Below are 20,195 nucleotides of genomic sequence, written 5' to 3'. Positions count from 1 at the left end.
CAACAGTCAGGTTGACTCTGGACTGGGAAAGGGCTCCACGAACAGCCACAGCGTTCCAAGAAACAAAAGTGAGCTGGGCTTGGGAGCTCCAATGAGCCCTGACTTGGTGAAGCAGCCTGCAGAGGGAGTAGATGTGAGGCAGCTCTCCCCTATTTCACCCCAGGTTCTGAAGATAGGGTTAGGGGGACTTGACCTCTATCACACTAAAATCTAAACAATATGAAAATAATAATGAGCATAGAACTTCCCTGGGAATTAAGAAGCATCAGATTCGGTAGAGCAACACCTGTAAGTCCAGCCCTAGGGAGCTGAGGCAGGAGGACCAAGAATTTGAGGTCAGCCTAGCCACACAGTAAGATGCTTTCTCAAGAAGAAGAATCCCCAAGATGACTATTTTTCTTTAAGTCCAGGCTGGGTAGGCTGGCTCCTTCCTTCAGGAAAAGCTGAGCCGGGAGGTGAAGGGGAGCCAGGTCAGGAACAAAGGTCCTGGCCCAGCCAGGGCTTCAGGATCCAGGTTCAAGTCCACAACCTCACCTTCTTTCACGATGGGTTTTGGCATGTTGCTTCCCCACTCGAGTCTCAGTCTCTGTGTCAGTTAACAGGGGACAAAGGCCACTGCCTATACTTTGGCAAATGGTCATGAGATCAGTGTCATGGCTGTGTTTTGCAGATTACATGGCAGTCCCACAGGCCAGCTATGGGCAGAGAGCACTTCCTGAGACCAGGACTCTACTAATGCCTTCTCTACATCAGTCCTCTTCTGACCTCCACGGGCATTGCATGACATGGGTGCACTTACACCCGTGCAGGCAATATACTCATACACATAAACAAAAAAATCTAAAATGAAACACAAAAGTCTGGGGATAGGACTAGGAACGTGGCTCCATGGGTCAAGTGTTTGCTTACCACACATGAAGTCCTCAACACAGCAAAACCCAGAATGATGGTGCATGTTTATAATACCGGCACACGTGAGGTAGAGGCAGAAGAATCAGAAGTTCAAGTCCAGCCACAGATACATATTAAGTTTAGGGATATGCCTCAGCAGTAGAGCCCTTGCCTGCCATGTGTGAGGCCCTGGGTCCAACCCCGACTACTACCCAAACAAAGCAAAACAAAACAAAAAGGCGAAAGCACAGCAAGCAGATGCCCTCAGCACTCAGCCAGAGGCCAAGATAGAGGAAAAAGCTGTCTTCTACCCGTTCTGTCCCAGATCACCTGCATCCTGTGGAGATGGAGAGGCTGGCCTTCACTACCTGCCAGGGAGAGGCAGTGCAGTGAGGCTGGTGAGGGCTTACCCTGAGGTGGCTCTGCTATCTTCGTGTTGGCTGTTGGTGCTGAGGCTGGCCCCTGTCCGTCTGCACAGGGTCCTGGCACTCCTTCTGCTCCATGGACGCTGTTGCTGCCCTATAAAGAAGTGAGAGCTGCAGTCAATGGCACACACGCAGCTCTCAGAGACGCCTGCCCTAAGGTCACCGTTCTGGGGAGCCTGGCAGTAGTGATAGAGCCTGTGTGGGGCTCCAGGGCAAAAGGAGCTACCAGGACAATGTGCCTGCCCCGCAAGTAGCTCTTCCCATCTGGAGGCCAGGTGTTGCTGGGGCCCCAGGTCCAGCCCTAGACACAGATTGGAGTGCTTAGAAGATGTTCCTACAGGAGCAGGTGCCTGATGGACCCGGGCCTGAGTGGGACAATGATTCAGGCAGGAAGCAGAGTGTGTACTGACAGGTGGAAGAAAAGGTGCTGTCCAGAGAATGCTGCAAGCTGCTCTTTGGCTAGAATTAGCCCTGGAGGTGGACATGGAGCGAGGAGCAATGGGGTGAGCTGGGTCAGACAAGGACTTCCATGAAAATACAAGGACATGCCTTCCACAGTGGGCACTGTATTCTGCACTGCTCACCAGAGACCAGGTGGCAGCATGGGGAAGCGTGGGTGCTGCTGGAGACTTGGGGGAGAGGGCAGCAAAGCAGCCCAAGCTGAGTGTGGCCCAAGGTGTGTTAGAAGATGGAGGCCAAAGCCAGGCTGCCCAGTCACAGGGAAAGACGGCAGCCTATATGTGACCAGGCAGTAAAGTACCTACAGCCAGGAAGGTACAGAGGTCATCCAAGTTACCTCTGCCCCACACCCTCAGCCAGGATAGAGACACCTGCTAAGGCTGGACAGACACTGGCCCACTGCAGAGCCATGACTGAACGGGACTCCTCTAGAAAGTGTATGCCCTGCTCTCTCACCCTGGGCTACCTCCTCCTTCCTCTGGACTTCCAGCATCAGGACCACTGCTGTCTATCTATAATGCTACATCCATTCTAGTTGAGTTCACAGGATGTTTGTACTGGTCAGCCAGTGCCTCAGTGTCTCTCAGTAAAAATCTGGATTCATCTCCAGTCTCAGGAGAGGGAGTCAGGAACAGGCTGGTTCCTTCCCTCCATCTCTTCCAGGCAGCAGGTTGGGGGTCCTGAACCAGGGGAACAATCCTCAGGAGCACCCACTTTCCACAAAGGTTACTCAAATCTAGAAGGAAACTACTTCCTAGTGGATGTGCCTGAGGCACAGAGAACAAATGCATCAGGCTGACTTCTGGGGAGAAGTCACAAATGCTTCTTGGGTCTGCACTCTTGTGCAATGACTCCAAGAAGGCTGAGGAGCATCAGATCCCACCACAGAAGCTCTAGAAAGTGTCCCCAGCACCACTCACTGTCTTTGCCTTCCCTGGACAGCCACAGAAGAACATGACCTTCATGGAGGGAACACCATGGCCCACTGGCAGAGCCCTGGGGCCTCTGAATACACTCCCAGTCTCTTTCCCCAATATAGGAAGGCTCCCCAACAGCTGATCTCCTTTCTTGCAGTGTCTGTGTGCCAGTCTGTCTACTCCAGAGGGCAGAACAACAGTCAGCTGAGGTTAAAGGTATTACTAATGTCGTCCAAGGTAGAAAAAGTCCTTGCAACTGCCTCATCTTCTCCAAATTCCTTGGTCCTCACAAACCCTCTCCCTCCACACCTCATCCTCAATGGTATCCTAGGGCAGAGGAAGAGGAGGCAATGTAAGTGTGGTTGTGGCTGAACCACCCCATGCAGTCAGCCCAGTCAGCCCCATCAGGAAGAGGCTAACACCGCCCCCCCATCACCCACACCCATGTATCCTTCCCAAAAAAGGTAACAGTTTCATCAGCAGAGAACCAGCCCAATCTCAGTTCACACTGGTCCAGAGGATAAGGGAGGAGTCCTTAACGAAGTTGAACCAAGAACCCCAGCCCCCAGCCCCAACTGTGTTTTTTCATCCTGGGAGCATCCTTGCTGACCTCCAGCTCACCTACACCTGGGTCAGGCCCTCCCATCACTAGATCTGGCTCTCCTGCCGCAGGGGCAGTAGAAACTTTCCCATCCAGAACCGGTCATCAGGGAACCCCCAGCCCAGGGAGCTTCCAGGGGCCCAGCCCGAGATCCTGTCCCCACGGTAAGGAAGAGAGAGGGATCCACCGGATGGGGCCGGCGCCGGGCAGCCAGCGGGCGGGAAGCTGTCCAGAGCGCGCCAAGGTGGAACCTCTGGAACCGGACAGTGTGTACGGAGGGGCGCGGATGTGCGGGGACCAGCGAGGACCAGGGGCCGGGAGAGCGACGGAAGCTCTGCCGAGAGCGGCGCGAGACTCGGGGTGCCCGGGAGGGGGCTCGCGCGCCGCGGCACCGGCCGGAGGGTGGGGCGGAGCCCGGCGGCGGCGGGACCCGAGGAGCCGAGCGCGCCAAGGTGGAACCTCTGGAACCGGACAGTGTGTACGGAGGGGCGCGGATGTGCGGGGACCAGCGAGGACCAGGGGCCGGGAGAGCGACGGAAGCTCTGCCGAGAGCGGCGCGAGACTCGGGGTGCCCGGGAGGGGGCTCGCGCGCCGCGGCACCGGCCGGAGGGTGGGGCGGAGCCCGGCGGCGGCGGGACCCGAACGGAGCCGAGCCGAGCCGAGGCGCAGGGCCGGAGTGGACTGCGCCCTAGACGTGCGGGTCCCGCCGGGGTGCGGACGCGCGTCCTCGTGGGTTTCGCGCGGTGACAGCTCTCGTCCCCTTCTCCACCCGCCGCACTCACCTGGGCTCGCCGCTCCCGGCCGCCCGGCAGGCAGCCCCAGCCCTCCGCCACCCGGTCGCGCCTCCGGACGCCGCGCTCCTCCGGCGCCTCCTTTTGTTTGTCCCTCACTGCACCACTCACCCTTCTCCGCCCCGGAAGTGACGTCACCGACGGGCAAGACCGCGGCAGCCAGGGCGTCGCCATATCTGAAAGGAAATGTCGGTGGACGGCTTCACGCCAGTCTTTCCCTCGCGCGCATGCGTCCAGTGACTTCTGGGGGTTTAAGAAACGCAACTGGGCTCAGCCGCCTTAAAGAGACAGGTGTGGCTGCAACCTCAGGGATGATGCGCTAGGCAAGCAAGCGGTGAGGAGACCCTAACCAAGGTGAGTGGCTGTCCCCACCGTGGTTCCGCGGTGGGTGCGGAAGCCCGTTAGGGGTTACGATCGTCATAGAGTCCTAGTCTTCATGCCTTTGGTGCTGCTCCTAAGCTGAGTAGCTGACCCCATACGTAACAGGTACCGGCAGGTGTGTATACCTTGGGCGCACTGCAGCAGAATCGCGCTCCTTTTTGCACACGTCCCGCCTCCCAGGATGGTCCAGGTAGAGAAGATGAAGCACGAGGCCAGTGAACTCTGGGCCTAGCTGGGGCTCTACGTCTCCTCATGTCCATCGCTGGGTTCCTCCTGCCTGATGACAGTAGTTATAGCAGTCGAGTCAGAACCAAATCCGTGCGCTGGAAAACTACGGAGCCACCAAAACGCAATGCTCCATACACACGCGTAGGGGACGGCTTCCAGTGCCTTAAAACTGAATAGAGAGAGCGCGGTGAGCGGTGCTGCACTTGGTGGATGTGGGTGTGTGTCTGTGGGGTGCTTGCCAGCCGAACAGATTCTTCTATTGAATAGTCTCTGCTCCCTTCTTTGGTGACAGTTGACCGCAAATGCGAGTTGAACTCGGCGGTCTATTCTGTTCATTGACCTAGACATTTATCCTGCAGCTTCCGAGTCAAGCTTTGAAACTGTTCAGTGTGACGCTTCCTCCTCCTCCTCCTCCTCCTCCTCCTCCTCCTCTTCTTCTCTTCTTCTTCCTTCTTCTTCCTTCTTCTTCCTTTCCACCATGTGGGTGCTGGGAATTGAACCCGGGTCCTCTGAAAGAACACCCAGTGCTCTTAACCACTGAGCCATCTCTGCAGCCTCCTGCCCCCACCCCCCAGGCACTGACTTTTTCTTTTGCTGTGAAGGAGAGGGTGGCAGGACGTGGGAACAAAAAAGACCAAATGCAACCCAGGGCTGGCTCTGGGGGGAGGGCGGGGAAGCTGCCTGAAACAGGGCTGCAGACAGCTTTAGACTAAAGCCGACTCTAAACCTCAGCTGTTCCTTAAGGACCACCCTGTAAATATTTGGACTTGAACAGTGGTTCTTAACTTTAAGTCTCAGCATTTCCTGGAGGGAATTTCCCAACATTCCTTTCACCTCTACCATTATTCATGCCGAATTGTCTCCTGCTGTTCAGAATGTGTAACTTGATTATCTCACTAAACAGTATACCCTTGTCACTGTATTTTAAGTGCTGAGGATTCAAGACATCAGACATGCCAAGCACTTGCTCTGCTACTGAGCTACCCTACAGCCTCTCACTGTTCTCCTGCCATTGTTACTGACCCAGTCCTACATGACTTGGCTGCTCTCCCCATCTCCAGTCACACGCAGTGCCACGTTAAATACCTTCCTTGTGTGCCTGTGCACTTCACTAAGTGAAACTAGTGAATCTTTGTACACATTTAAGTAGGTGGATGTTGGTAACTTATCTTGCATTTGGGGTTACTGTTTTGTTTCTTTTTGACACAGCCAAGTTAGGGGTGTGAGGAGCCCGTTTCTACTCTGCTGACAGATGCCGTGCTAGCTGACAGAAGCTCCTGCCCCTCTCTGGCCTTTCTATCCGTACAGTGAAGAGCTGGCCCATTGCCTCTGAGGTCACCCCACCTAAGTGACTCTGTGGCTTATTTCTCTCTGGCTTTGCCCTGGCCTGCTGCATGGTCTGCCCTCTCCTCTCCTCCAGTTTGTCTCTGTGCATACTGGCAGGATACCATGCCCTGGCATTCCATTCCTCTGATACCAGCTAGAGCTGATGCACAGAAGACAGCCTTTCTCGCTGCCTGTCAAGGTTTGGATCTGAAATCTCCCCACAGCCTCCTATTGCTAAGCTTTGTTTCCCAGCTGGCAGCCCTTTGGGAGACTGTGACACTTTGAAGAGGTGGATCCCAGCAGGTAGAAGTAGGTCCCTCAGGGCAGGCTTTTGGAGATGATTTCCCAGCCCCTGGTCCTGGTATCCTCTTTCTTCCCCCTCTGCCATAGTGTGAACCTTCTTTGACTCAGGGCTCTTACCACTCCATCATACCTTTCCTGGTATGAAGGACTGAAAGTCTCTGCATCATGAGCCGAAATAAACATTTCCTCCCTTACGTTGTTCTTGTCAGGTATTTTGTCACAGCGACAACACAAAAGCAAAAAATACCGAAAATTGTTGCTGCCCTGGTAAACTGACCCGGTGGTCCTTAGGCCTTTGGAAGTGGTCTGAGGAGGAATGTGGAATGGCTCGGAGATGTGGGCCAGAGAAGCCTTAGAATGATGTCTGAGTGCTACCTAGTGTACAGATCTGACAGGAATTCAAACACCAGAATGTTTGTAGACAGACATGCAGACAGTAAAGGCTGTGCCCATGAGAGTTTTGGGGGGTAGGGGCGAGGCAAGGACTTTATTGGGAATTGATTGCACTAGAGGCCACCTGGGTTATGTTCTGGTGAATAATTTGCCTATATTCTGCCCATATCCTGAAAATTGGGATGAGGCTACATTGACAGGAATAGACTAATTTATTTGTCAGAAGGAGTTTCAAGATGGCAGAGTGTCACACTGTGGTACGGTTATTGCTTTGAGCTAGCTCCACAGTGAGGAAGGGGAGCACCATTCAGAGCAGGATTTCAAAAATGTACAGTTTAGCCAGAAAAGGAGTACACTTAAAGTTCTGGACACAGATGGTGCAGATAAAGTGGCTATAGTGTTGAGCCATTAACTAGAAGCCAAGCAGCCAGGTGTGGGGGCACAGGCCTTTAAACCCAGCACTCGCTTAGGAGGCAGAAACAGGCAGGTCTGCAAGTTGGAGTCTGGTCTGGTCTAAGTAAGGAGTTCCAGGTCAGTTAGGGCTACGATAGTGAGACCCTGTCTTTAAAAAAACCAGCCTGCCGGGCATGGTGGCGCACACCTTTAATCCCAGCACTGGGGAGGCAGAGGCAGGCGGATCTCTGTGAGTTTAAGACCAGCCTGGTCTACATAGTGAGTTCCAGGATAGCTGGGGCTACAGGGAGACCCTGTCTCAAAAAGAAAAAAAAATTAAATTTAAATTAAAAAATTTTTAAAAATAGAAAAACAGCCAAGTGGGGCTGGAGAGATGGCTCAGTGGTTAAGAAAGCTTGCTCTTGTATGGACCTAAGTTCAGTTCCCAGCACCCATATCTGGAAGCTCACAACCACTTGTAACTCTAGCTCCAGGGAATTCAACACCCTCTCCTGGCTTCTGCAGGCACTTGCATGCACATGTACATATGCACAGACAACCACAGATACATAATGAAAGATATAAATCCAGCCCCTGAAAAATATAATTTTTTTTTCTTGTCTTTTTGAGACAGGGTCTCCCTGTAGCCCCAGCTGTCCTGGAACTCACTATGTAGACCAGGCTGGCCTTGAACTCATAGAGATCCACCTGCCTCTGCCTCCCAAGTGCTGGGACTACAGGCGTGCGCCACCATGCCCGGCTAATATAAATCTTTTTAAAAAGCTATGTACTTTGCACTAGGACAAGGAAGGTCCCTCAAGAGTGAGACCAACTGAAGACTCCAAGGTATAAAAATTTTAATGTGTTTGGGGCTGGAGAGTTGGCTCAGCAGTTAAGAGCACTGACTGCTCTTGCAGACGACCCAAGTTTGATTTCTAGCACCCACATGGTGGCTATGAACCGTCCTTAACTCCAGTTCCAGGGGAATCCAAATCCCTCTTCTGATGTCCGCAGCATTGCACAACACAGGTGTACTCACATACATGCAGGCAATACACTCATACACATAAAATAAAAATAAAATATTTTTTAAAAAGACAGGAAAAGAAGAAAAGAGCTGTAGCTGAGAGACGGCTCAGTGGTTAAGAGCACAGGCTGCTGTTGCAGAGAACCAGGGTTCAATTCCCAGCCCCCGTATGGTGGCTAACAACCATCTGTGTAAGTCCAGTTCCAGGGGATCTGACACCCTCTTCTGGCCTCTGAGGGCACTTCATGCCTGTAGGCAAAATACTCAAATCATAATAAATTCATACGAAATAAAAATCTTCAAAATCTTCAAAAATCTTATTTTAAAAAGAAAGAAAAGAGAGTGCAGTACTTTTAAAAAGAGCACTCCATAAGTGCTTGAGTAGGGCTGTCTCCAGAAATGTTTCCACATTCTGCCATGGAGACAGTCAGGCCACTGGTCAGCTGCTTCTCAGACTGGCAGCACAACTTACTGCTGTCCACGAGGTGCTGGGTTTACAGGCATTCAGAATGCAAGACTTTCAGGGTCATGAAAGCTTACACTGAGATTTATTTTATGTAAATGGACCACATGTATGCAATGCCTACAGAGGTCAGGAGAGGGCATCAGATCCCCTGGAACTGGACAGTTGTTACCTGCCATGTGGGTGGTGGGAATTGAACCCAGGTCCTCTGCAAGAGCAACTTCTGCTCTTAACCACTGAGCCCTCTTTCCAGCACCTCCCCCCACAAATCTGAATTGTTTTAACCACCTGTTCTCCAGTGGGTAGTGCTATCTTAGGAAGCTGTGGAACCTGGAGGAGGTGGGGCTTAGCTGACAGAAGCTGGTCATGGGGGGGGCAGGTCTTTGAAGGTTGTAGCAAGGCCCCTGGTCCTGATTCCTCTTCTGCCATGGTGTGCACAGCCTTCTGCTCCCACCACCAAGCCAGAGCAGCTCATAGACAAAGCAGTGCCTTCCCCACCATGATGGATAGAAACTCTCTGAAATCATGAGCCAATATAAACCTTTTTCTCCCTTGTTTCTCTCATGCACTTTGGTCACAGTGATACCAAAGTAACTAATCCATTGCCCCTTGTGGGAAGTTCTGTCCCCAAGCTGAGGCTTTGCACCAGGGGCCATGTGCAGATAGGGACTTGGGCCTCTCTGGGGCCTCATGGCTATCCCAGGCTTTATCTTCTTCAGCCAGCCCTGTCAGGACTTCAGCCCCACTACCTCTGCTTCTGTTCTCTGGACTGGCGGGGCTCCCTGAACCTCCAAAAGGGAAAGAAGTCACATGGATGGTGCAGGACAAAGCCACGTTCCAGGCTAGAGATGACAAACTACAGAAGACAATTCAGAGCTCAAGTCCTGAGCTGACTTTGCCCCTGCCCCTCCCACACCCAGGCCTGGGCCCCCTTTCTCAGCTGGGTTTGCACTGGTGTGGAGTTGTTGCAGACCACCAATTTCCCCATATTTCAGCATCCTGGTCAGCTATGATGAAAGACTTCGCAGGACAGTGTGTGGACCAACCTCCACGTGCACCTGCAGAGCCTTTCTTTTCTGTTTTTCCAAGTGCAGAGGCCTAAGCCTGGGGCTTGGGCTTGCTAAGTGAGTGTGTTGCTACTAAACTGTCCCCTTTTTACGTTCTGAGACACAGTCTCCACTAGGTCACCCAGCCTGGGCCTGAACTTGGGATCCTCTTGAGCTGGGATCACAGGTCTGCAGTCACCACACCTGTCTCACCACACCTGGCTCCTGCAAAACCTCATTAGCTCCTCAGTCAAAAGCTCTCAGCCCTCCTCGGGTGCTGCCTCTCCCTTTTCACCCCTAGCCCTGGGCAGCCGCCATTTCCCCTCTGTCTTCATGAATTTCACCGAGCAGCTTCTCTCCCAGGGCCTGTTTCCATCTTTCAGAGACATCCCTGGAACCCATAGACCAAGCAGCCCTGGGTCCAGCCTGGCCTTCTGCCCTGTTGTCTGCAGTCCACTCCAGGTCATTGAGCAGGACTCAGACCCCAAGGACGCTGCAACCACCACACACCCCTGTCCTGAGTCCTGATGCCACCTCTGGGGAAAGGTGCCTATCCTTCTGTCATCGACTCACGAACACCCTCCTTTCGCAGTTTCTCGCACCTCCCCTCGTGACCTGGTGGCCAACAGGTCTCAAACTTAGAGAGAGAGAGAGTGCATGGTGGAAACTGAAACGGAACCGACCGGGCAGCTGACAGTAGTCCTAGAGCCGCCAGCTCCGGTAGCAGAGACCCACGGCAACGCGGCGGAGAGCCAGGGGCCTGAACCCGCGGGACCCGCTGCACTCCAGCGATGTGTGGGAGACCGGCGCCAGGCCCAACAGCTGGCGCCCCGAGATCCCCGCACGCCCATACCCAAAACCCTGTGTGAGACTTGGGCAGGTGGAGCTGAACCCTACAGAGCAGTGAGGACAGAACTCGGAAGGAGTGCCAGGCTGGGCTCTGCCTCCCACTGGCGGCATCCCGGGGCAGGTGACTGTACCTCTCTGCCCAGACCCTCTCCCCTTCTAGGACTGAGAGAATGCAATAGGCAGAAACTTCCTTCCCAGCCAGGCCCCTCAGACACTCCTGGACTCCACAGTGTTGTCAGCCATGGGTCTGGAAGCCCTGGGCTGAGCAGCTGTGCATCCAGGTCCTGGGAGACAAGGAGTGCTCCCCCTTTTCACTTGTGCAGCTTAACTGAAAGAAACAGTCCAAGAGTCCAAGATCAAACCTTCCTCCAGGCACTGTCACAGGTAAACTGAGTTGGGCAATCTCAGTGAAGTCTGGGAAGGCTCACCCTCAGGCACACGCAGTGACCCACTTGCTACCCACTGGTTTATATCCCTGCAGCAACCACCTGAGCCTCAGCTCAGACAGACAGCAGAGCCAAAGTCTGCAGGTTAAGCCTCAGGCTGGCACATCCCTCCTCCCCAACAGAGGAGGAGTCCCATCTCACACAGGCAGCTCTGGCTGCTTCCTGCTCATCTTGCCCAGAAGGGCAGACCAGATCAGTCCTCCCCTGCCCAAGGAAGGAGTCCTCAAGACTGACAGGAAGCTCCCGCAGGGCAGGGCCCTCCACTGCTGACCTTGTCCAACAAACAAGAGTGTGGATAGCCTCACACCAGGCATTTCCCACCTCCCTCTGTGCTGCCAATGCACAGCCAGCAAAGCCCAGCAGGGCCAGGGCGGGGCCCCAGGGGGGCTGCAGCAGAACATGCCTTCTGCCTGCCAGGCTCAACAGTCAGGTTGACTCTGGACTGGGAAAGGGCTCCACGAACAGCCACAGCGTTCCAAGAAACAAAAGTGAGCTGGGCTTGGGAGCTCCAATGAGCCCTGACTTGGTGAAGCAGCCTGCAGAGGGAGTAGATGTCAGGGAGTGGTGTGTGACTTTTCCTGGGGAGTTGGGTTTTTAATTAATTAATTAATTTTATTATTTTCTGTGTGTGTATTGCCTGCATGTAGGTAAGTGCAATGCCCACAGTGGACAGAAGAGGTTGTTGGATCCCCTGGAACTGGAGTTACGGACAGTTGTTAGCTGCCATGTGGGTGCTGGGATTCAAACCCGGGTCTTCTGCAAGAACAGCCAGTGTCCTTTCTTGGGGTTTTTTTGGTCTTTTTTTTTTTTTTTTTTTGAGACAGGGTCTCCCTGTAGCCCCAGCTGTCCTGGAACTTGCTATGTGGACCAGGCTGGCCTTGAACTCACAGAGATCCGCCTGCCTCTGCCTCTCAAGTGCTGGGATTAAAAGCGTGCGCCACCACACCCGACGACAACCAGTGTTCTTAATGGCTGAGCCATCTCTCCAGCCCTGTGTTTTTTTTTTATTTTAAAGACTTATTTTCATTTATATGTGTCTACCACGTGTGTGTTAAGTATCCACAGAGGCCAGAAGAGGGCATTGGATTCCTTGGAGCTGGAGTTGTGAGCTGCCCGATGTGAGTGCTGAGAATCAAACCTGGGTCCTCTGCAAGTGCAGCAAGCATCCTAACCTGAGCCATCTCTCCAGCCCCTCCTGGGGAGGCACATAGCTCACTCCTGATTGGGCAACAGCAGACCAAAGAAACAGTTCTCCCCAAGTCCAGCATGATGAACCAGCGAGTTTACTGAGGCTACTTACAGGAGCATGGGTGACTTGCTGTTGCACCACTGAAAAGTCCACCCCAGGGTGGCTGCTGACTCCAAAAGCTGTGCAGACAGAAAGCTGTACTCCCTTCAGTTAACCTTCCACCCTGTTACACGTCCTGAGAGCTCCGGTACAGCTGAAGCAGGATTGCATGGGGTGGGGTGGAGGGCTACAATCTCAGGTGATGATCTCATCACCCTCCTCCAACTTCTTTCAGGGAAAGTTTTTGTCTTTGTTTTGAGACAGGGTCTCGCTATTTGTTCTGGCTGGCCTGGAACTTGATACGTAGACGAGGCTGGCTTCCAACTCGGAAACCTGTCTGCCTCTACTGGGATTAGAGGTGTGGGCCACCATGCCAGCCCCTACCAGGCAATGTTAATAGACCCAATCTTGTGAAACTTCTCCTATGAGTAATCTGGCTGCACTGATTTCAAAATGATGACTGCCATGTCGTGCCTGGAGAACAGCATTCCACAATAGCGGATGCTCACCCAGTCCCACCTGTCTACCTTAGAGCTCAGGAATTCAAGCGGTGTGAATCCAGTAGTGAATCTACTATCTTCCTTGAAAATTAAAGGAAAAGTCCCAAGATAATGATTTCTTCCTAAAGTGCAGGCTGGGGTGTCTCCTGCCTGCTACGAGGGAGAGCTGAAGAGGGAGGCAGGGGCAGGGGCAGGGGAGGCTCAGGCAAGAACAAAGGACCTGGCCCAGGCCCACGGGATGCAGGTTCAAGTCCACCTTCCCTCCTGAGGGGATGCAGCACTTACTCCTTCACGGAGCCTGCCTGCACATCTGTTAACAAAGGACAAAGATCACTGCCCAAGCTTTAGGTCATATCAGTGTCATGGATATGTTTTATGGATTGCATGCCAGGTTCTGCACAGGCCAGCTCTGGCCATGCAGCCCTTAGCCCAGCACTCTAAATGTTCCTTACCTACACCAATCTATTTAACTCTCCAAACATTCTAAAGGGAGCTAGGCACTAAACTTGACCTCTCAATAAAGATGAGGAATCTGACGCTCAGAGAGGTCCAGTGACTGGCTCAGAGTCAGTCAGCAAGCCTGTGGCAGCTGTGACTCCAACTTAGTTCTGAACAGTCAGGTCTTAACTAGGGCTCCTTCTGGCGTGAGACTCCTTTTCCAAAGTGCAGGCCACAGACATGTACAGGATCAAGAAATTGTGAGACCTGCCTTGCTAGCTCCCTCTCACATAGATCACATGCAGGTCAGTGCAGCCAAAGCTCCAAGAAGTCCCACAGCTAGCACAAGAAGAAGACACTGCCCATCAGTGTGGTGGCACATGCCCATAATCCCAGCATTTAGAATCCTGAGGCAGGAGCACAGAGATCGGGCCAGCCTGAGGCCCTGCCTCACGAGGGAGAGAAAAAAAACACAGAAAAACAACAAAACTACAAAAATCCGCTTCCTGGAACTTTTTAGGGCCAATGTAGCTAGAAACTGGTGTCCCAGGGAGCACACCTTGGGCCACGTGCCAGTGGTAGCCTTTTCAGGAACATTAAGATCTGAGAGGAAGGCAAAACACAGCTTTGGTGCATTAGCACTAGGGCAGTTAAGAGCACTGGCTGCTCTTGCAGAGGACCTGGGTTCGATTCCCAGAACCTACATGGCAGCTAACAACCGTCTGTAACTCCAGTTCCATGTGATCGACACACTCTTTTGGCCTCTGTGGCAGTGGATGCATGTGGTGAGCTTACATACATGCAGGCAACACACTAATATACATAAACAAAACAAAAACACAAACCCTGAGAAAAAACAGAGTCGGCAGATACCACTCCGCTGCCCGCTGTGTTGCAGGCCACCTTCCGCCCCTCAGTGAGATCCCAAAGGGCAGTGGAGATGGAGGTTCGGCCTTTGCTCCGTTCTTGGAGGAGGCAGTCGCCATGAGCTCTTCTCCTAGTTGCTTGCCCACAGCCCTGCTGAGGCTGAACCTGGCTGTCTATGTGGGATCCTGGCCAGAAGGCAGCAAGAGGTGCTGTCAGCAGGCACATGTGGGTCTCTAAGGTACATCCAGTGTTATGAGAGTGGTGCCAGGGCCCGTGTAGGGCAACAGGAGCTAAGACAGGGTGCCTGCCCACAGACTCTGGTTGTGTGAGGGGTTCCCATGGCAGCTTTTCCAGTCTTCCAGGCCAGACCCTGTTGGGATCTGGGGATCCAGAAACCAGCCCTAGACCCAGACCAGACGGGTCAGTGGAGGTTGCTGGAAGAGTAGGTGCCCATGAGCCCTGGGGCAGGAACAGGGTGAAAAAGTGATCTGGGCAGCATGCAGAGGATGTGCTTACTGGCAGGAGACCGAAGGTGAACCCAGAGAATGCTGGGCATTCCACCCTAGCCAGAACTAGCCCTGGAGGTAGGAAGTGATGGGGAGAAGTGCTGAGACTTCCACTCATACACAAGGACACATACTCTATGGTGAGCATGTGCTCAGGGAGCATCCACCACATGGGGCACTGTACTCTGATCACCAGAGTCAAGGTGGCAGTGTGGAGAAGTGTAGGTGCCACTGTAGAGTTGGAGGGGGGTTTGGGCAGTGCAGGCAGCCTGAGTCAGGAGTGTGGCTCAGCCATTAGGAAGGTCAAAGTGCTGGCAGAAGTTAGCCATGAATGGAGCAGGAGACACAGGGACCTGGATGGGTCTAGGAGGTATAGGGAACATGAGTCACATCTGCACAGGTCTGGTCTGTTCCTGGACAGCACAGACATCCATCAGCCTACATGGGTGTCTGCAGCCATGCAGTAAAGCACCTATAGCCAGAAAGGTGCAGGGGCCATCTCTGCCCTGCCCTGCCCCACTACAGCCAGGATGGAGACACCTGCTGAGACTGCAGTCACCTGTCCATGGTAGAGAGAGTCCAGAATGGGGACACTGGACTGGCTCTTCTAGTGCAAGCATACCCAGGGCAGCCCTGCCCACTCATTCACGGATACCTCCCCCTCCCCATGAGCTGCCAAGGGGCCATTTGTCATTACAGTGCTCAGTTCTCAGCTTCTGTCCTAATGTCTGTCTCTTCCCAGTGCTCCTGAGGAGGCCGTATTTCCTAGTGCAAGTCCCAGCCCAGGGCAGGCCATTACTTCAGGGCAGGAGAGTGACTGAGTGCAGGGCTGGAGAGATGATGGCCTCAGTTCCAGGACTCACATGGACCCATCTGATTCCCCTGGGGTCTTTGCCCACCAGGCTTGCCTGTGTGCCCACATTAACCTACAATCCCCTCTGGCTCCTCCCCCATAGCTCCCCATAGCAGTCAAACCCAGCCACCTGCCCAGAGTCCTGACCCACTGGGACAATCCTCAGGAGCCCCACACTCCACCAATGCCACTCAAGTTTATAAGGAAGCTGCTTTCCAGCAGGTGTGGTCTTGGCAGAGAATAAACATGGTTGACAGAAGGGGACAGCATAGATAAACATTTCTTGGTCTACCCTGTGTCCCACAGATCCTGGAAGGGAAGGGTCCACAGGGGCCACACACCTCACCCCAATCAAGCTCTAAGACTGGGAAGACAGGGAGTTAGGCCATCATCACCACAGCATCTATTCACTACTCATCTGTCCTTGCTTCCCCTAGACAGCCACGGGAGAACTTGACCTTCACTGAGGGCCAGTGTGACTGAGTCAATGGCACTCTAAGGCCTCTCAACCCAGTCCTTACTCCCCTTTGCCAGGAGTCTCCCCATCAGCTTAGTTGGGTTAAAGGTATTACTAAAGCCTACCCAAGGTAGAAAAGATCTTTGGATCATTCAGGTCCTTCAACCCCTTCCCTACAATTAGCTTCCAATTGCCATGGCACCTAGGCTCCACCCTTGGTGAGTTCTTTCATCCTGGGAGCATCCTTGCTGACTCCAGCTCACCTAGACCTAGGCCAAGGCCCTCCCATCACTAGATCTGGCTCTCCTGCCCGCTGGATGCACAGGACAGGGGTAGAAGAAACTCGACTTTCCCAACGGGTCGTCCAGGGAACCCCCAGCCCAGGCAGCTCCTAGGGACCCAGTCCGTGATCCTATCCCCACGGTAAGGAAGAGGGAGGGTTCCACGGGAAGAGGCCGGCGCCTGGCAGCCAGCGGGTGGGAAGCTGTCCAGAGCGCGCCAAGGTGGAACCTGTGGGACCGGGCAGTGTGTACGGAGGAGCGCGGATGTGCGGGGAGCAGCGAGGACCAGGGGCCGGGGAAGCGGCGGAAGCTCCGCCAAGGGCGGCGCGAGGTTCGGGGTGCTCGGGACGGGGCTCGCGCGCTGCGGCACCGGTCTGAGGGTGGGGCGGAGCCCGGAGGCGGCGGGACCTGAGCCGAGCCGAGTTGAGCCGAACCGAGCGGAGGCTCAGGATCCGGGTGGAAGGCACCCCAGACTTGTGGGTGACGTCCCCGTGGGTTTCGCGCAGTGACAGATCGCGTCCTTTTCCCAACCGCCCGGCGGGCACCCCCGCCCTCGACTCCGCGCCCCATAGTCGGTCGCCACGCTTCTTTAGCGCCTAGTTGTTTATTTCTCGCAGCCCGACTCAACCTCCTCCGCCCCGGAAGTGATGTCATCGTGCCGCAAACGCGGCGGCCAGGGCGTCGCCATCTTTTCGAAGGGTGTTGCCCCCGCAGGGTCACACTATTCCCGACGCTGTTTGCGCCATGTTGCTTCTGGGCGGAAGTAGCTCTGCTAGCGCTTAGTCTCTTTAAAGGAACCGCAGCCTCTGCTGCCTTGTGGCTCCCCAAGGGATTTGAGGTAAGTGCCTGGCCGCGGAGCGGAGTGTGATTCCGCCGAGGTCGTGTGCTAGGCGGGTAGATTCTTCAGAGGTTCCGTGTGCTTAGTTCTTGGTGTGTCTGCTGCTGGGTGTGCGTTGTGTGACTTCGCGAGTCATCCTCTGTCCCTCGGGAGAAGCTGGTGCGCGCTGTTGATAGGTCTGCACTTGGCCCTGGGATCCGGCAAGCTGGGCCCTCTCTGCACCCACATCCGCTCTCCCACGAGCATCACGGCCCAGAAGATGAAGACTGGGCCTGGAGAAATGGCTCAGAGGTTACGAGCACTGGCTGCTCTTGCAGAGGACCCGGGTTCGAGTCCCAGCACCCACATGACGACTAACAGCCGTCTGTAACTCCAATTCCAGGGGAATCCGGCACCCTCTCTGTCCTCCACATTGCATGACATGGGTGAACTTACATATATGCAGGCAGTACACTCATACATATAAAATAAAAATGATGAATATTTAACAAAGAAGATGAAGACTGAGGTAACAGAATGGCTGGAACCAGGATCTCAAATCCTCAGTCTTCAATTACACATCTCTTTGGATCCTAATGGGTTCTCACGGTTTCCAGGCCTACAGTAGCTATGGCAATTGAGTTCAAACATCATCCATACTTTAGAAAAACTGTGCAACCTTAAAAACAAAAGTGTTTGATGTCCTCTAATATGGGACGACTTCCAAGGTGATGTAGGTGAAAAACTTAAGGGGCTGAAAGAGCAGCCTTCAACAGTGCTGTGGTTGGTGGGTGCCTGCAGATGCACCTTTCCATGCACCAGTTTTCTGGTAAGACGCACACATTGTTGACTGGTTGACTCACAAGAGAGGACACCTTGGTACCTGACACGGCTGGAAACTTACACTGTGTACAGCTTGAGTCTTCAGAAGAAATGGATGAAGTCACGTGTTGAGCCAATGCCTAGTTTCAGCTCTCCTCCTGAAGGTCTTTTAGTAAGGAGGGAAACAGGCTCAGAGGAGGTAGGGAATTTAGGCTATCGCTGCTAGGACACAGAGAAACTGGAGGCTGAGTACAGGGGATTTTACACTGACCTACCCTACTCCCTCCTGAGAAGCTGCTTTGGTTGCCAGACATGCAAAACCTGTGTTCTACCAGCCATAGGAAAGACATCCAGTGCTAACTGATAGAAAAAGTGGGGCTAAGAAGCAGGCAAGCTGAGTGACAGAAAGAAAACAGTGAAGGAGCCCAGGGTAAAGCCCACCATTTGTTATCCTTTCCCTGCCTTGAGTCTGTGGACCTGGATGGTCATCCATGAACAAGTACCACCACAGTAGTACCCAGTGCCTCTGGTGCCATACTTCATCTTTCACGCATGTCAGTTCCATATACAGATGGGTAAGTGAGACATGGATTAATAAAGGGATTCCCACAGGCCTTTGCTCTCCTTCCCCCAAGAGAGGCTCCTGGGCTGCCTCTGGGGACATGAGAGCAGGCTGGGTAGTCAGAGAAGACTTCTTCTGGGAGGGGGCTTTTTGTCTGCGACAGTAAAGTGTGTAGAATGTCTACCCAGCCCTGCCTGAGGGTGCCAGGGGGCTGTAGAAACAGACGTTCTCAGAGCCTGTGCAGGTTGAAGTCCAGCCTGGCTTCTGTGCATGCTCCTTCCTCCTGGCTCTGCCCCTCTCCATCTCCCCTTCACCTTTTCTGCCTTGACAAGACCCAGCTTCTGCTTACCAATCCAGGTGGGGGCAGCAGAGGCCCACAGGAGGTGTAATAGCAATGAGCTGTTCTTTACCCAGCCCACCTGTCCCTCCTTTTCATTCTGTCCCCAGAGCAGCAGCCTGGTGACGCAAATCAGGGTGCCCTGTTTCAGGTCAAGAGGCCGTTTTCACTGGCTAGAGTTCTTAGATTGTCAGGATGCAGGGGTGCCTGGCTCACCAGCAAAGGGCCTGACCCCTACCTCTGTAGCCAATAGACCAGATCCCTGCAGCTTAGCAGGAGAGGAGTTTCTGTCACTCCTGTCCCGACTCCTGTAAGACACAGGTAGCCCCTTAAAAGTCTCTACCTCCTTCCTCGTGGGAGAAGAAGAGGGAGCTTCACCTCACAGCTGGGGCTCCTGGGCTTTGCTGGGACTGTGACCTTGGGTAAGTCATCTCCTTGTGCCAAGCTTCAAGTTCTCCACCTAGAAAACTAGTGGGCTCTTCTCCAAGTTTCCAGCTTGGCTCCCTGTCGCTGTTGTGTAAAGCTGCCTTGGGGAGTGAGATTCTGATTTTGGATCTGCACCCTTAAAAAGGGAGCAAGGGGCGAAGTGCCTGTAGTTTATCACACTCTTCACCACCCTCTACAGGGAACCTGCAGTCAGCGGCAGGACACGTCTCAGCCACGCTCGAGGCCCAGGGGACTGACTCTCCCAGTGCTGCTTGGCTTAGGCTGCTCTTTCCTCAGGGAAACATTTGTCTCATGAGATCTCTTATATGCTGTTAAAAAATATCCAGGTTCGGCCGGGCGTGTTTTCACACGCCTTTAGTCCCAGCACTTGGGAGGCAGAGGCAGGTGGATCTCTGTGAGTTCAAGGCCAGCCTGGTCTACATAGTGAGTTCCAGGACAGCTGGGGCTACAGGGAGACCCTGTCTCAAAAAGACCAAAAAAGAATCCGGGTTCATTATTTAACAAGAGCCTTTCTTTGACCTTATATCATGAAATAAATTGTTGTTTTAAGACAGGGTCTCACTAGCCTTGGCTGGCCTGGAATTTGCTATGTAGACCAGACTGGCTTCCCAAGTGGTCAGATTAAAGGTTTAAAGATTTAGTTTTAATTACAGGTGTCTGTGGAAGGGGATTGTACATATTAATATACATATATGTGTACATATATGGATATGATGCCTCAGAGGCCAGAGGCGTCAGAGCTCCTTGAAATTGGATTTATAGATGGTTGTAAGCTGAAAATCAACTTGAGTCCTCTACAAGAGCAGTAAGAAGCTGGGCGTGGTGGCGCACACCTTTAATCCCAGCACTCAGGAAGCAGAGGCAGGCAGATCTCTCTGAGTTCAAGACTAGCCTGGTCTACATAGCCAGTTCTAGGCTACAGGGAAACCTTTCTCAGACAAAAACAAAGAAACAAACCAGAATGCACTCTTAACCATTGAACTATCTCTCCAGCCCTATGAAATAAGTTTTTATGGAAAGCTTGTATGTTTCAGTTTTACTGGTTTATTGTCAATTGCCAGTTGCTATGCACTCGAACGAA

General features: G+C 53.4%; 1 protein-coding gene and 1 long non-coding RNA gene across 9 annotated transcripts in view; both read left to right on the top strand.

Moving 5' to 3' along the window:
• Positions 1-4,296: 4,296 nt before the first annotated feature.
• On the top strand, positions 4,297-12,647 carry LOC115072178. Its single transcript, XR_003851245.1, has 3 exons — positions 4,297-4,438; positions 10,237-10,877; positions 11,996-12,647. It is a non-coding gene; the product is annotated as an uncharacterized LOC115072178 (long non-coding RNA).
• Positions 12,648-16,147: 3,500 nt separating this feature from the next.
• The window catches only part of Kyat1 (kynurenine aminotransferase 1), a 26,580-nt gene continuing 22,532 nt past the window's right edge, over positions 16,148-20,195 (top strand). Inside the window, exon 1 of one of the 8 annotated variants that reach the window (XM_029568731.1) lies at positions 16,148-16,271. The gene's annotated coding sequence lies outside the window, so the exon portion shown is untranslated. Of the gene's footprint in view, positions 16,272-16,530; positions 16,968-18,871; positions 19,090-20,195 lie in introns of those variants that run through there. The other 7 variants (XM_029568735.1, XM_029568728.1, XM_029568733.1 and 4 more) reach the window with 7 other exon arrangements.

This window comes from Nannospalax galili, unplaced genomic scaffold, assembly GCF_000622305.1.
Source record: "Nannospalax galili isolate Female #2095 unplaced genomic scaffold, S.galili_v1.0 scaffold300, whole genome shotgun sequence".
Lineage (NCBI taxonomy): Eukaryota > Metazoa > Chordata > Mammalia > Rodentia > Spalacidae > Nannospalax > Nannospalax galili.
The sequence above is the reverse complement of the archived record's forward strand: the minus strand, read 5'-3'. Positions and strand labels throughout refer to the sequence as shown.